Source organism: Myripristis murdjan, chromosome 3 (assembly GCF_902150065.1).
Source record: "Myripristis murdjan chromosome 3, fMyrMur1.1, whole genome shotgun sequence".
NCBI lineage: Eukaryota > Metazoa > Chordata > Actinopteri > Holocentriformes > Holocentridae > Myripristis > Myripristis murdjan.
In genome coordinates, this window is record NC_043982.1 from 23,047,219 (window position 1) to 23,065,968 (window position 18,750).

Below are 18,750 nucleotides of genomic sequence, written 5' to 3' on the forward strand. Positions count from 1 at the left end.
CATGTGCACACATTGCACACATTCAGACACACGCACACACATATGCATGCTGTATAATGAATGTTAAATCCGTCTGAAATATTTCAGCAAAAATCTGCATTCTAAGAGCAGTAAATCAGTATTTTATATTTACTTAGTCATATGTCTCAGACGCAATAAATCATGTATCTCCAGATTCAAATTAAATGCAAAGTAAACTGATACATATTGCTGCCTCATTGTCAGTAAACTTAGCATTTTGCCTGTATTACACACGCGCGCGCGCACACACACACACACACACACACACACACAAAGTCTTATCTTTCTATGCATGTGGGGACATACACTGTCTTGGATAACATTTACAAATACACACACGTGCGCGCACACACACACACAGACGCATACACACACATACATACACACACTGGACACTGGGTCAGACACATTAAATCAGTCATAACTGACACTGAGGACTGGACAAGAACCTCTTCATGCACATTTTGCTGAGCTACTCTCACCAGGCAGCAGGGTTCTTTGTGGAATGTTGCTGTTATTTTGAATGTAGCCCTGACATGTCCATGTACAAGATGCATGGTCACAATTTCAAACACTAATATGACTAGTACTCTAAAATAGTTACAAGTTCATTGCACTGAAATAAACCTCCTAAGTCTGACTCTAGGAGCTCCCCTCCTAGAGTCAGGAAAGCCTCCATTGTTGAAGCAGCAGCTTTCAGATGTGGTCAAGCTGAAGAAGGAGGCTTTCCAGGTATAGTGAGCCTGAGGGACTCCAGCAGAGACGTACCAGGAGGCCAGAAGAGCTGCAGCTTAGGAGGTGGTCAAGGCAAAATATCAGGTATGGGTGGAGTTTGGGGAGGCCATGGAGAAAGACTTTCTGTTAGCCTCAAACAGGTTCTAGCAAACTGTCAGGTGACTCAGGAATGACAGGCAGGGCCTCATCCAGGTTGTTCTTAGCAGGGATGGGGAGGTGCTGACCTCAACTGGGGATGTAGTCAAATGGTGGAAGGAACACTTTTAGGAGCTCCTAAACCTGACAGACATGCCCTCTGTGGAGAACGCATGGAAGGCTGAAGGCTCTGGGTATTGTTGGGTTGTCATAGTTGACACATCTCTTCAGTGGTGCATGGATAGGCCACTGGTTTCATGGACAGAATTCCACAAAAGGTAAAGCAGCTCTGATTTTTTTCCCCCTTAATGCATGAAAGTTTCTTTCTGGTGTGAAAGCTTTCATTACAACTCATGAAATCTCTTTTTTATAAAAGTATGTGCAAATTATTCACACAGAAATTCATGCTTGGTGTGAAACAGCTTTATCAGACAAAAAAAAAGCCTCTTTTACAATGTGGCATGATGCATTCCTAAATAGGTAATGCGTGCATTATTAAAACAACAACCACATTTAGGCAAGTGAAGTAAAAAGCAAACCTCAAACTGGTGCAATGTAGTGCCAGCAGTGTTAAATACAAGTGAGATAACAGATTAGACAGTGCGCATGCAGTAAAATGCAGTAGAAAACACAAATTATTAATGAATACGGACTTTTCTAGTATGTGGTAGGGACTTACTACTCTGTATTTTTTTCTTATTATGATGGGATAAGTGGATTTCTAAAAGCCATTACAAAATTTAAAGCCAGGCAAAATGTTGATAGTGATTTTAATGGTGAGATCTGCTGTACTTTAGCATACATTGTAGAGGGCAATTTAACTGGAAGCTTTATGAGACACTTTAAGGAGTTGTGACAGGTAGTATAGAGCAAATGCAATAAATTCAGACTCAGGCTACCTCAACAGAGTGAAAAGCAAGCTTCTTACTCTAACGAAAAACAGCACTGTATATACAGATAAACAGCCCATTTTTTCAGAAGTAAAAGATGAGTGGAATGGTGTTCTTCTCCATAGATGGCCACTCCAAGATCTTTCAGGGACACTGACACATCGAGACATGAAAGTACTGAGTTTGGAGGAACTTCACAAACTTTGGTGAGCTCCAGCAGTGGCTCGCTCCCTAGGGCACAAAACAGATCGTGCCTTACACAAGCCGGATTGAGTGAGGCCAGAGAGATGCTTGGCCTTGGTACACAGGATCCGAGCCCTGGAGGGCTGCAACACCAAGCAGCAGACAATGATGTCCCCTCTCTGTCTCTCTTTTCAAAGCTGATTATAGCACTGGGGGCCTACGAGAAGTGACTATATCACCCCTGTCCGTCTGGAGACAGCTTTTGCTTAGCCAAACCTTAGACACAAACTGACAGAGCTCAGAGGGATGCGGGTAAAATCACACAGAACGTAGTGCAGTTAAGCAAACTTTGCACTGACACAGAATGGTAAACCTTGAAGGCGGGCCTGCTTATTGCCTCAATCAATCAGTCTATGTGTTGACATAAAAAAAAAAAAAAAAAAAAAAAAAAGATCTCAACACAGATGCAGGCTGTTTCAGTTTTGAGTAAAACGTGTCTGAAAGCCAGTTATATGTTATTTAAGTTCTGTCAAAAAGAATGACAAATGTGTACAATCAGGGTGGATCGCTATTGAGGTAATAGCCAAGTTTTATATTTGAAAGTCGAGAGCTCATTTTTCACTGACACCGCCACTTTCTTGTCACTCAGAGGATATATCCACGCTGATCTGCAAATAGGAGCAAAAATGAAAATGTCCTTCTAACTTCCTACGCTCCGTCTGTCTATCTATCTATCTATCTATCTATCTATCTATCTATCTATCTATCTATCTATCTATCTATCAATCTATCTATCTCTCTGTCTGCCTACCAATCTGTGTATCTATCTGGAAGCATCTTGTGGAATTCTAAAGACTGAAACAGTACCCTTGTCTTTTTTCCGTCTCGTGTTGCTTTGAGAGTTGAGAGGAAAAGCAAATCAATCAGCTTTGTTAACACTCCAATCAGGCCTGTGATGATCGTTTCTCAAATCGAAACAAAAATGAAAATGTGCAACCCGGCACTTTAGCTCACTTTATCTTTTCCTCACTCCTGGGCACGTAGTCTCCAAAGTATAGCATGTTTTCTCTCTCTTAAATCCAAATATATGTATATATATATATATATATATATATATATATATATATATATATATATATATATATATATATATATATATATATACACATATGACATCGCACACACACATCATGCTGATATACTATAGCACACGAGAAGAAATCAAGGGAATAGCAATGTTTGAGTTTTCTCACTGGAAGAATACACATCAGACAGGTAATTGCAAGGGAGCAATATTTGTTCTAACCTGACCTATATAATCCAAAATATCCCCCAGCTACATATAACCTGTCCAATAACACAACATTCATTTCAAATATAAGAAGACAGCCTATAAAGGTGTTCACTGCAAGGAGCCACACACACTGCCAATTGTTCCAGGAAATGACAAGTCCATAAGGAGACAACTGTCAAACTAATCAGACCTGAGAAAAGCAAAGTTCACTTGACAGACTGACAGCCATAGTCTAGGAGAGGTGCTGATGTCAAACTACCACTGCTTTGCTGAAAGCCATACTGCAACCCATATAATATTTAGGAAATATGGATATGGATCATTTAAGTGTCTTTGCGTTCATATTATAATAAAATTATTAAGGCATATCCTTTAGTTATCCTTATCCTTTACCTTTACAGATCAATTTGTTTTTTTTGCATTTCATACATTTATGTAGATTTGCTTGGGTGTATGCCTTATTGCATCAAATATCTCTTCAGCCTAAATCACTGGAAAATCATTGAAAACACAGAAACAGTAAACTGAGGAGCTACTATAATCTTTACTTCAATATAGCGCAGAGTGGAACCACTGAGCAGAATGTAAAGTAGGCTGACAGTTTTGGTTTTGAGAGGCCAGTTTTGTTAAATAGAAGCGAAAGTTAACGTTAGTGAGCATCTGCATAAAATGAACGTTATGCAGATGTCCCTTTTTGTCTTACCCAACCCAGCTTCCACTGACACTGTATTATGCTGCTGTCATGCCACACAGTCAGCTTCACTTACTGTTAATCAAGTTTCCTTGTGTGTGGAGGGAGCTTTTCAACAACTAGAGACAAAAACTGGAAGGAGTAGAGTGTGTGGCCTGCTGATTAGACAATTTCATTCCATATAAAAGGGCAATACTCAGCCCAGCTGTTTAAATAAGCATTGCTAATATACCTCAGGGGCTTGGCAATGGGTATCATCTACCAAACAGGGCCCTTGGCTCGATTTGGCAGATCCACACTGATTGCTACTCTCCACTGTTTTCAATCAGGTTTGTTTTATAGACAAAAATAGCAGCCATACTGTTGCTCTACTGAATTTCACAGGGGTTCCTCTCTCAAGAAAGGAGTGCCTGAGCTTAGCCTGATGGATAATGCTTGTCCAAAGTGTTCTCAATGGACAAATCAAAACCATATGCATAGTTGTTCAAACATGTTGGTGAACAACTATGCAAATCAGTGACTTGAAACAACAAGCGATTTCTTCAACAACTAAAATTTGTCTTCCACAGATTTTAGTTGCCGTCAGGGAGGAACATGGATGAAAATGCAGCCCCCTGAGCAAGGTATTTAAATTAGGATGCCACATCTGTGTTTTCTGGGCTGCAGGGGGTAGATCTTGCCACAAGCCAAGGAGCTGGAGGCTGGGATGATGAGCTTGTGAGGTCTGTGTTCAGCTTGGCCAATTCCTGTCTGACTTCAATCAGATTCTCTGTTAGAAGAATTTAATTTGCATCACATGCCTCACTGGTCAAGTCTCCCATTTTATCAAAGCATTTTCAGAGGCATCACCCCAGCTGACTAGCCTGGTCTGAAATGCAGCTCGGCATCTAAGCTGAAAGGCGGACTCCAATGGTGAAAGCAATGCCTCGTCTATTTTGTTTCAAAATCGAAATATCATTTTCAATTTTTTATGAGTCCTTGCACTGTATATTGTGGCTAGGTGAGGTTACACAGGAAGGCAGACACAGAGTCAGAATTACTTAACCCGCTGGAGAGATGATTTTGACCCACTCTGTCAACCCAGGCCCAGGTAGCCCTCCTCCCTCCCTGCCAGAGTCTGCCTATCACAGGAGAGAAGCTGTCTTGAATAGAGGCACCAACATCAACTAAAATAATCTGACATGAAATGTTATTAGCCCACAAGTTACTGAAATTCAAGTTGACTGAGGCCTGACACTACAGATTATCATGTCCTAATTGGGTATAGGTGATCATGGACCATAATCAGTGACTGAGATGATTCAGCGCCCCTGTTTCTGACAGCTGAAATCTGTTCACCTTTCCCTATGCACCCTGTGACCCTCTGTGGTGATGTATGAGGAACGGCAAGGATTAACCATGCTTGCTTCTAGACTCGACACACAACTCACCCCGAGTCTCCTTCATGCCCTCATGAAGACCTCATCAAGCAAGGTACCAAAAGACATGAGAAATCACTTTGGGTGATGAGGTCATTACTTTGGCAATCATCGCCATGGAAGAACTGATACAGATGGCTTTAAAGGCTAGGTCCAGTCAGCTGTAGCAAACATAACACAGCTGTCTCTGGGACCTACAGGGGGATTGATTGCTTGAGCTGTACATTAAATTCCCAGAGACAATGGCATGACAACAGAGATGTGCCCTGCTCACTTTGAAAGGTCTTGGTTTTTTGGATGACATATTTTGGGAGGCCACAGTGAGGACAAACAGAAACCTGTCCTCTGCACCGCATTCATTCATTCGTTCATTCATTCATTCCTTTTCTTTACGCACTTAAGCACTTTAGGGTCATTTTAGGGTGCTGGATCTTAGCCCTTGCACTGGGCTGAAGGCCCACATCCACCTGACCTGTGTGCATTCAATATGTTGCAAGAAATGCGGCTCCACAGCTGTGAAGTAGAGGGACAGGGATTGAACCCAGGTCCCTCTTACTGGTAGCTGACAGTGCCATTCATGAAAAGGTCTTAACAGTGCAGCACTGAAGCAATTCACCCATAACTGAAGCAGGGCACAGGGGTAAACACAGATTAATGGGATACACTACAAACTCTTCCTATGCTTCTGGATTCACATTCAGTCCATATTTTTTATATTGTTGGTGAATCATATCCATCTGATGTTAAGTTTTCATGATGCTAGTTTTGCAAACTTGTACATTCTTGATTCTCTTCTTATTGAATGGTAACGATTTACATTAACTCTGTCTTCATAAAGTATTCACTATCTATTCATGAGCATTACAAAACCATGAGATTAAAATTACATAGGGCATTATGAATGCTTTATAATATGCTTTACTTATCTCATGAATCTATAATGTCACAGACTTCTGATTGTATTCATGAAAGCACACTGAGCTAATCAAAATACATTCATTACAACCATATGACAGTAATTGTGCATGCATTAGAGTTCTCATCGGGCCTGAAAATTAAGACCCGACCCGGGCCCAACTGGGCCAGCCCGAGGCCCGACCCGACCCGACTAATTAGCTGAACTTTAGGCCCGACAGCCCGATAAAGCCCCAAAAAAAAAAAAAAATCGCCAAATTCGCCATTATTTAGCAGCGCTGGTCGGCCGCGGCACCGGGGCACCATCAGTCGGTATCAGGCGGCACCATCAGTCGGCATCAGGCGAGCTGGCCGTGGCACCGGCCAGCATCAGGCAGCTCACCTGTCAGATCCGGCAGACCTGACCGGGTGGGCGCAGTATCGGACGGTGCCGCGGCTGGCCCGCCTGATGCCGACTGATGGTGCCGCGGCTGGCCCGCCTGATGCCGACTGATGGTGCCGCGGCATGTGCGGGTCAATACGGTAGTCTAGAAAACTGGCGATTTTTTTTTTCTCGTGCGCCCCCAAGTAGATTGCGTCCTGGGCAGTTGCACTGCCCATAGCAAAAACCGTCCCTGCTGCCGAGTCTGCCAGCACAGTGGGATACTGCTGCAACTCTCTCTCACTTGTTTGCGCTGCGCTCGCACAGCTGGTTGTCTGTCTGTCACTGAAAGTTTAGCCTCCAAATCCAATCCAGTCTCTCACTCTCTCCACCAGTCACATAAAAATGAAACGTCATAATCAATAACACAACACATAATTCTATTTTTTTATTTAAAAAAAAAAAAAAAATCCCCCACAGAACCCGAAGCCCGACCCGACCCGCCCAATTCACGTAAATTTTAGGCCTGACCCGATCCGACATTTTCGGGTTGGGTCGGGTCGGGTTCGGGCAGAATATGAGAACTCTAGCATGCATTATGTCACCACCTGAGACAGATCTGACTTGAGGATCAAATAAGTAAGGATACTGCACAAAAACTGCATTCATAGGTTCTCCAAAAAAAACATTACGTGTGTTCACATATTGTTGATGGTTGTAATGAATGCATTTGTGAACATACTGTAGTCTCTATTACAGCCTCCCAAAATACTACAGTTTAGAACAACAACAACAACAACAACAACAACAATAATAATAATAATAATATAACAATGATAACAACAACAACAATAATAATAATAATAATAATTTGATAGTGCATTATCCATGTGCTTCACATGTTAATAGACACAGAATGAATGTCAAAAACAGGGATAGAAAGAAATAAGGAAGGAAGGAAGGAATGTAACAGATGGAAAATCAGCATGCTTTTCTTCAACATTGTGTCCTTGATTTAACAACAATGAAAAATGACCTCTTACAGTATTGTCACATTTTTTAAATAAAGTTAAAAGATAGAATACACAGAATACATAAAATGAAAACATAAAAAAACAAACAAACAAATAAGCAAAATGTGCAGAGTCAGTAAAAGTTAAGTCAGCAAAAGTCTCCATAGTTTTAAGTGAAAACTCTGAAACTCTGACTCGGCGCGTAGATCTCTGGAAGCATAACAGAACCCTGTGTTCCCGACGGACACAGATTCACCACCGGTATTGATTAACCAAAATAAGCCTCTTTCAGCTTAGCCCAGAGCGTCTTCCCACGGGTTTAACCTCACTGTGGGTCTTATCTGTGTCGGGCACAGCCCTATAATGCTGCCCCGGAAAAACCACCCTGTTGTGGTGCTGTTGGGTTTCAGAGAAAAAACATTCCATGGTCTTTTTTTTTTTTTTTTTTTTCAAATCAAGGAGAATACAAGGAATGCATAAAAAAGTTAAAGCAGGGATAGAAATAAAACCAAATAAATTAGATGGAAAACTAAATTCACTTGATAAAAATAAAGTTAAAATACAATATTTTTAAAAGAAGTGCAGCAGTGGATAAGCATAAAGCAAAGTAAAAAAAAAAATAGCTAGTAAAATGCTAAAGAAAAGAGATAGGATTTTAGCTTTCTTGTAAAAACATTTTGTGAGCTGTCTTCCCTAACATCGATAGGTATTGTGTTTCATAGCTCTGGGACGTAATTGAAAAAGGCTCTATGCATATAGATTCATTATCTGTGCAGTGTTCCAGGAGCCCAGGTGGTGACATAACACACACACACACACACACACACACACACACACACACACACACACACAAACACTGTATGATTGTGATGAATGTATTTTGAATGTGCACTATGTATATTATTATCATTTTGTGTATTCGTCATTATATTCTCTGTCCACAACATAACCCAGATCAGACACAGGTAGCTGTGGATGATTACCCACAATGCCACTGTGGAAGGCCTTTGTAAGTCTGAGGCTTGGTTATGGATATAGCTTTCTGCCTCTGCATGCTATTCATTCAATTCATTTTGCTTTCGGGTGATGTTATCATTATTTGTTGTTGTTGTCTTTTTCAACCCTTCTACACTAGTCAGACAGACAAATAAATATTGATGATTGATTTCAAGCCTTAATGGTGAGGAAGACGATGCTGCAGGCTGTGTGTTGCAAAGAATAAATCCTCTGAAGATTTACTAAAACATCACCCACAAATTATACTTAAACAATTGCTACAAATACCCTGACAAAAATGCAGCCTTGGCCCTGACAGTCCATCATGTGTAGCCAGGCTCAACCGTGAAAAATAACTTTGTGCTCCTGAAATAAGACTATTACTGTCTGGCAATATAAAGACTGACACAACACACCAAGCCTGAACTCACCTGCAACATACTTTGAAGGACACCCAAAAGGTATGCACTGTATACTTCATTATGAGAATGCTAGTCTGTGACTATTTCCCAATGATAGTCTTTTTTTTCTCTTCAAAATGTGTCTGATGTATCAGTAACAGAGTTGATATTGGCTGCCCAGTTAATGATGCACAGCAGCATTTAGTCACACCACATGCACATATCCATAGTGAGACATGGACTGCAGCTGTAGATGAAACTATCTGAGTGCAGACACTAACAGTGGGATCACACTCTGTAATCCATTTATGTTGCTGCCAGCTATGTAGACTTCTAAGGATCCATTCGCTCAAACATACTGAAATAAAACTGATTAAAGTGTTTCTCAGTTGCGGTATGATAACATGATTTTTTTGTTTGAACTCTGATTTACTTGCAAAATGCTTTCTTTGCAAAAATTTCACAGAGAGCAAGCGGAGACAAAAAAAAAAAGTTTGAAATACCTGCAATGCATTGCATCTGCAATGGAAATTAAGCAGCAGGAATAGATTCTCTCATTTGAAACATGAGTTTCCACTGGAGAGTTGGACCACTCAGCCTTATGAGATCCCAGCCTAAAAGCATGACACAAGCATACAGCATGGCATGCGCATGACTGATTTACACTCATACTGTAGATAGCTTTTTATGTCAGGAATTTAGGCATAATAGACTGCACAGTACAAATTGATACTGATTTTCTCAAAAACCTCCCAGACTGGATGTCTTTCAGCTTCAAGGCAGATTCTGAAAATCTCCCAGCTAGTCTTGGAAGGTTTGGCAAAGTGTTTGAGTAAAATCACACTTAACCAGTCAGGCACAGCAGGAAGTTGGTCTGTAACACTAGCTGCTATGTGTATGACAGCTTAGCTTGGTTACTTGGGCAAATTAGCAAAAGCAGCTGCTTCTTATGGAAAGGATTGCTAGGATAAAACTTATACAAATAAATATATTATGTGTGATAACAGGATGTATGTACATTATACTGCCTAACATTGCACATGATCCTCAACAAGATAAGATAACTGGGGTTGCTTAGCAACTAAAACCAAGTTTATACAGTTGAAACCATGACTGAGGACAAAATACTTATCATGTTACAAATGTAGGGGTCGCTCACCTGATAGAGCACATACCACATATCAAGGCTGAGCCCTTACTGCAGCAGCCTGACTCAAATCTGAGTCCAGGCCATTTGCTGCATGTCATCTCCTGTGCTTCAAGTCTCTCTCCACTGTAACTACCAAAAAAAGCAGAAATACCAAAAAATCTTTATTATGTTACCAGTCTTGTTAAAATTCTGATAAATGCATTTTCCCATACGCAAATCTGATATATGGCCATATATGAACATATATTTTAAATAATGGGACATAAAAGTTCACATATTTGGACATATATTTCAGGATATGTGTGCAAATATGTGGCGTAAATATTTGGTCTCTGACATAAGGTAACATATATGTGCATATACTGGATTGGATTATTTATTTTCCACATATATTAAGAACTTTAAGTGTGAATATGTGGCAGATGTATATGTTTTGCACATATATGATGCAATTATGTATACATACATGCATTGTATATTTGGATCATACTTGCCAACTCTCCTGATTCACGCGGGAGACTCCCGATTTTTAACCCTATCTCCCACAACGCTCCCAGTCAGTAATTTCTCCTGCTAATCTCCCGATTTTACAGTGAAGGAAACAAGTCAGATTGTGCGGGGTATTTGTCGCAGTATCTGGCGACCCTGGCCTGTCACGGTGACGTGACTCAGTCACTCACTAAGTGGCGTTGATACTGTCGGCGTAGTTTCTGTCTTCCGCTCAGTTCAGCGTTCAGACAGACGAGATGGATAGAGAAAGAGAGACAGTTTTCACTCCACATGCATAAATTCAGGATAAAGTAGTAGGAAAACTAGTTTTGCTTTGAAAAATGTAAATAAAAAAGCAAAGTAGCTTCAACTTTTTAAACGGTGACACTTAACGAGGCAGGAGTGCCAGCTCTCTCCCTCATAGACTCCCATTATATTTGGAACCCAGAATCTGGGGAGAGAAGGAGAAACACACACTTTTTCAACTCGCCGAATCTCAGGGATTTTTGGGAGTTTGAAAATAATAATATTGACACAGTTTGAAAGCCCAAAGCCTTACCTTTCTCATGATATCTTATATTTAACGCTTGGACTTACTGTCATTGAGATAAAAGCATTTGTTTGACCACTACTTTTAGGCGACTCTTTCCCAAGCACCACTGTCACTCATGCTGTGTGCTTTATAGAGCCTCATTTCTGGCTCTGCCCACACAAGCCCCAGTGGCACAGTGGATAGTGTCTCTGCCTGCCATGCAGGAGACCAGGGTTCAACTCCCAACTTGGGCAAGAGCAACAACACTACACAAACAGCATAGGGCTGGCGGGTTACTACATGTCCACACAGTCGCAAGGGTGGCAAGCACATTCAAAGAAAAAAAAATCTCCCTATTTTTCACAACCCAATGTTGGCAAGTATGATTTGGATCCTTAATATGATTAACAGTATATGACTAAATCATATATTAACATTTATGCAATAGAAATATATTTGCCATATATGTGTATATCTGGAAAAAAATGTGGAACATATTTGAAAGTGGCCATTTTTGCTATATTTTAAAATATATTTGTCATATATGCCTATATAATTATCATATATGTATGAGACATACATGGACATATATACTTAATATGTAGTTTACATATATGGCCGTATATCAGATTTGCGTATGGGTTCCCCTAACATTTTAGAGCATGCTGACAATACACAAAGGCAGATATAATGGCTGTTGAGACAGATAAACAACATTTTAAAAAGATACAAGTTTGGTTTGCTGGTGGCAAAAAGGTTTAGGTTCAGTTTAAGGTTGAGGTTTGGAAAGACACACACAACTATTATCCTGCCAGTGTGTTATTTCTTCCTTTATAACACTTAAGCTTGCGTTTTCCCCTTGTGTATCTATTCACACTATCTGGTAATGTATTATTATTATTTTTTTTTTTTTTCTGTGAGGTCATGTGAGCAGCAATGCTTGGTGACCAGACAGAATAATTGCACAATTACCTCTCCATCATGAAGCAGCAAACATTACTTTATAGAAGCTATGACCGCCACAATATGGTCCAATCAACAGACTGGGAAAAGCTCTAGGTAAGCAAACTGTGGTAATTGATCTTAATCTTACCTGGAGAGCTCTGATCCCTGTGTGACAATTGAAAGGCTTTAGCTTCATGCTGATTGACAGCTGACATAATCTCTTGATGGATAGGGCAGTGGCGAGCCAGTGTGTTGATTATTATGGTTAGTTTTCTGTGTGTGTGTGTGTGAGAGAGAGAGAGAGACTGTGAGTGTCTGTGTGGAGTAGGATGTTTGCACACACGTGCCTATTCCTGTTCCTGTGTGTGGATGTGCATGTATGAATGGATGTGTGTGAGCAAGAGCGCCACTTGGTCATCTGAGAGTGATGAGCCATAGAAAGTATTAGACATGTAATCAGTGAGGCTGTTCATATCTCCATTTGGGTGAGTGAAATCCTGAGGGGCAAGCGTGTAGCGTGGCTAGCCCCATCACCCCCACCTCCCGAAGGCCTGGAGCACCGCAGGCTCTCTCCCCTCTTCTCATGCCTGCCTCTGTAGAGCCTTGTATTGCTCAAATATGAGAGGAGTTGATGCAATGAGAAAGGCCCCTCCAGAGTAGATTACTTATCATATCACTCTCCTTCCTTCTCCATCCACTCTGCACTGCAAACAATCTTGTGCAGTCTCTTTTGCTTTGCCCCTCAAGACTGGCTACCATTCCCATCTTGACTCTACTCATCCGCTGATACAGCTGTGCTTCCTCCTTTCTGGCCATTTCATTACAACCTTGTTGAATATATTGCTACCAATTGTGCCAAAAGAGTTGGTTTGCGATAATATATATAAAAAATGACCTCATCTCGCTGAGGTCATGGGTAATAAACACCTGACAAGACGATGGACCAACAGAGCTTGAAATTCTAATCTTCTCTTAGCACCTAGTTGGTGCTTGGTGTTAGCAGGGTCATCTCACTTCCCTCTCACAGTGGTCAGTTAGAGGCAGAAGAGTGTGCAGCACTGTGCTCCCTTCTCATTCCCTGTCTCTGCGTTCCCCCGTTTTCCAGCATCAGATTTATTGATATTGACCTTTTGCTGAAATTAAGCGTGTAGATCCCTGGGCAGCCAGAGCAAAGTTTAAACCAATTAAACAGCACTTCACCAAGCAGCTAAGCAAGGCTAGAGCTGTCTTGCTGGCTGGTCTGGTGAAATTAAAATCGTTTGCACTGTATCAAAACCTGCTCACAGGGCAAACAGTGTCTAATTAATTTTATTAGGTGAGACATCTCAAAAAAGAGCACAGGATGTCCACTGGTCTCTAAACATTATGATCACAATGACAGTAAAGAATCTGGTTGCATTCCATCCAGGGATTTAAACGAACATCACTAAATGAGTTGTTATTACAATGTCATTTGAATGCAAAGCACATTTAATTACTTTTGAGATGATGTTAAAGTGAAAGGATAATTGCTTCTGATTAAATGTGTGACTTCTAACCTTAAATGACCTGAGCTGTCTGACTGGCGTAATAGGACACTGAATGAATCTTGTTTTTGTCTCAGATGATGAAATGTGTGGTGAATGTATGCTTATGTTAATATATGTTTAAATATAACAATGTTTATATTTAAACATTGTTGACATCCACTACTTACTGCCTGCAAAATACATGCAAAGAGACAATGATTTTTTTTTTTTTTTTTTTTTTTTTTTCAGGAATCTTTGAAGAAAGAAGTCACACATTATGTGCGGGCTGCGGTGAAATGTGGCAATGGAAAGTAAAAAGAAGTAACTATTTCCTTAACCTGAATATTAAGCAGTCACCCAATAAATTTACTCCTGTCACTTTGTGTGTGTGTGTGTGTGTGTGTGTGTGTGTTTGTGTGTTTGTCTGCGGCTAATCTCAGAAACTACTGGGCCTTTCAGCAGATTTTTTTTTTTTTTTTTTTGCTCAGTTACACATGTGCTGATTAAAAACCTTTTGTGTTTGCTACTTCCGCTCTCGCTTTTCATTCACTGTCTAGCTCACTCGACCATCACTGCTCTCCTCCGCACTCTTCCCATCCTACTTGGTCCCCATGCCGCTCTACCACTTAATTCACTGTCACTTATTTCATCCTGTTGTGGCCGTGTTTGCTCCAACTGTCTGTGAAAAAACCCAGGACAGTTCCTCTGTTTTTTGAATGACCAAAAAAAAAAACAAAAAACACCATAAAAAGTGCCCAAGAGGTGGGTTAAAATAGGTTACATAGCCCGACACTTCTCAACAGCTGTGAAGAGAGTTAGAGAGAGAGAGAGAGAGAGAGAAGTGAGACCTTTGGAAGTAATTTTGAATTTTGCTATTTTAATTTGTGCTCTTTTTGAAACATGGTTTCTGTCTAAAGCCATATGACTTCTGGTTTGCAAGCCAAACAGATTAAGAGAGAACAAAAAACAGCTAAACTCCAGAGGTTTGGGGGTTTTATGGTATACTTTCTTTACTGTGCTGTATCAGTTTTGTTCCACATGTAAGGTAGCCTATAATCCGGAGATATGCCTGATGGAGATCTGCACTCCTCCAGTTTTGAAAGTGTTATGCAACCGGGCACCTCCCTTTGCCTCCTCACTGAGGTGCTGGCCGGGAGCCTAGCAGCCACTTTCCAAAATAATTCTGTTGGTTCCCACTTTCACTGCCATGAGTGTCCTTGTTGTCTCTGAAGATGAAGCCAAGGTCCTGTGTCCTTCCTTGCTGTCAGTCTTCTCTCACACATCAATCTGGCCTGTTGTATCATCATTACCCCTGAGGTGTTTTAAAAGGCTTCCGCCCTCTGTCTTCTTAATAAAGATTTTCTTCTCTAAAAGCTCATAACTATAGGAGGGGACAGGGGCTGCCTTCCTTTCCCGTACATGCTGTCAGAACCATAAGTGTGTCAAAGTCTACATGTTCATGGTCATGTGTACAATTGGGTCCCACTGAGTTTCAGTTCAATACAGCCCTGTTTGTTCATCTAGGTATAGTTGGACAAGTTTGAACTTTCCCATTTTGCTCTGAGGCCCAGCGGCTCCCCAGGTGATGTCTGTGTGTGTTCTGCATATAAACAAGCCTGTCAGTCTGGAAGACATGGTGTACGGTTCAACACAGCACCCTGCCACTGTCAGAATACAGAGGCACCTTTACCAGTGCAATGCAAACAGAGGAAGGAGCATGGAACTGTGGCTTAAGTGCATTTTTATTGCATACGGGAACCTGGGGTTGTAGTAGAGTCTTTCTGAGGGCCAGCAGGGGTGCCCTTCCCAGCAGTGCATCAGCCAAGGGGCAAAGCTCTGTATCCGACCACCTCTTGTCATCAGATGAGCATGGCCTGGCTTATATATGTGCATATTTAGACCCTGTTGCATTTATTCATGAGTTTGTCTATTTGCTCACTTTGTTGTTGTCATGATAAGCTGACTTTTGGCTGTGGACCTGTGAAAAATCTACTGGAATTGCATCTTTTTAACTCTCATTTTATTCCCTACGTGTGTTCTGACAAAATGTTACCGAGCTAAGAAGGCCATTATTTTTTCAGTTTATCATTAATGTAAGCGCAAAAATGCACACATTATATACCTCCCAAAGATATATGATTCAAAAGCACATCACAGTCTTGCTTTGGGCTGTAATATGATTGACTTTATTCTTTTCTTAATTACTGGACTATTAATTTGTCATTCATAGTAAAACTAATAATCAGACTTGGCTTATTGCAACCGATTTCAACCAGAGGATTTTTATTTGATTCAGACAACTCACAATGCTTAAGAGACCATTGCTTTTTGTATGTGATCATGAAAACAAGCAAGCAGGTTAAAAGGGAAAGAAAGGAGCTCATTCTTGCAGCAGTGCACATCAAATAGGGTAGATCAAAGTCAAACATTAAGAACAGAAATGAATCACTTCTCTGAAGTTTTTCTCCCACTGTAAGTGTATGTGTTTGTGTGAGTGTCTCTGTGTAGCTATATGTGTCTGTACTAGTGCATGTGCATTTCTTTTGTTATTAAAAAAAAACACTAGCAAAGGCATGTCAAAAAGAAGTGCTGCTTGAAGATATAATCATGTGAGATGTCACATGAAAGCAATCACAACACCTATTCATCCTCTGCAATAAATCACAAAAAATATAAAGTTACTTTCTGTATGTTGTTTTATATGATTGTGGAGAAATTAAAAATTCTGTTTTAAAACCACTTCCCTTTCACACCAAACTCTAAGTCTTGGCCCATACTGCAGTCCAATGCAAAGCTGCGGGGTGACTCAGTTGGATGTTTACAACCTTCTCATATAACATTGATCGACACTGCATGGCTGCACTCGAGGCTTAGTACACACTCTGTATGCTTGGCGGCAGAGAGCTCCTGACCTTCTATTGACAGTTCTTATACTGGGTGTCACCTTGTGGATCAATTCCCTCCCCACAGTAGAAAACCACCCCACCCCCAGGGAACCAGCACACACTGCATGTCAAAATTCCATATGGATGGGGGGAGGGATCTAATCGTTCTCCCCAATGCTTTGAATAAATCTGCCCGCAAAGCATTATTCCAATCAAAAACATAATCTCCTAAATGTTTGTATTCATCAACCCTGTCACCTCTGCTAATCCGCGCCTTCGCTTACCTCTTGTTGGCATCCTGGACCTAAATGCTGCTTTGCACATAAAGTCATGAATATTTAACATCGTTGCTGACTCATAGGAGAACGATTTTCATGCCAGTACCTAACAAAAGATTTCCATTTTTTAACATGTAAATATGGCAGAGACAATTACAAAGCAACAACAAGAGGCTTTTATTCCATCAGTGATTCACAACCCTAATCCCTCCTCTCAGGCGATTTGTCCTCCCACTGGTGGAGATTGAAAATGTGACGTGTCTCAAGCTTATGGCCCAAACTGCCATACTCTATTCATACACTATTTGTTTATTATTCCGTCCGACCTTTAAATTCCCTTGGCCCTGTGACAAATCATGTATAATATGAAATGTGTTGACTGATATGGAATGTGCTTTGAATGCAGAGTGTGCTGAGCCTTTCCCACTGTATATTCTTGTTCAACATTGACCTTGAAGACAAAGAAACAAAAATTCTTGAGTAGAGGAAATGTCTCAGAGATGGAATCACTGTGAAATCAGAGGGGGATGTGCCACCCATCATTGAGAAAGGGCAGCAATTCTGTCATAGCAAGTAATCTCAAACCCACAGGAAATAGCTCTCCCAGCAAGGGGGAAGAGGTGAGAGAGTGAGGCCAAGCTGAACTACATCAGAGTTTGCTTGTATTCATCAGGCCATGGCCTCCGGTCTCACTCCCTGAGTGGGCCTAACACCCGGGCTGTGTTCACTTGTTCCCTCATCAGAGAGGTATGGTGGTTGGAGCCATGATTGATCACCACAGGTTGCATCATATGTGCAGAAATCGTGAACTGATTGGAGAGAGGAGATTACTGTGGCCTGGATCTATTAATTTAAAAGGACTACAAACTATTAGCATATAATGCAAAATGACCATGTGAATGGCCTCCATTTAGATGCATCTTGCAGTGCGTTTTTTTGTTTGTGCAAATGTCTAGTAAATCAAGGCCTGTACAAGAGATATTTAGCTTTTGAGATGTTTTGAACATGAAGTCATAATGTGCTTACTTTTTGTGCTGTCTCATTATCTTGCAATTACAGTATAATTGTCGAATCTGTGGTGATGATGCATTCTAATTCCATCAAAGGGACATCAGTAGGTGTATTTAAATGCAGAATATTTTTTTTCAACCCAGCTGAAATTATTCCAGTTGAAGATTTCAGTTGAATTGTTTACATGGACATTAAATAAATTGATCTAATCAGATGTACATTTCCATACTCCAGAGCAGTTAAGTGGAATATAAGCTTTTTTGCCATCTAATAATCTTCTCAGAGATGGACACACATCATGTGCTGGGAACAATATTCACTTTTCTGTTATTCTTTATAGTTCCAAGGCAGTCTAAGTGGAACACACTACTCCCGCAGTCACTGGATGCAAGAGAAACTTTACAGCAAAAGAGGAATAATAAACTTCAAATGTGTGCTTCTATGGATTCCAGCTTGATTCATCTCTTAAAATACTTGCTTGAACAACTTGTTGTATCAAGCCTTTCAACCACTGAAATGTTCCACAATCTTTAATCCTTGTTTCGTTTCCAACAAAAAATTTGGTTCTGTTGACAAGTTTATGTCCCAGAAAACTTGTATGTCAGTGGTGGACACAAGCTATACCTGCACCTATATAATAAAGACACACAGAGGACAATTAACTATTTAACTATTTATTTCAAAGTGTGTTTGAATCAGACACAAATATTTCTTTAGCGTTGGTGTGACCATCCCATTAATATAAGGGTGTGGATTAAATGCACCTGCATTCTAGGAGGAACTAATCGGCAAAATCACCTGGTGTTGTGTTTGGTTGAAATGAAAACCTATAGAGTCTCAGTCCACCATGGTGCATGTCTCCCCATCACTCCAAATAACTAAAAATAAATAAATAAATA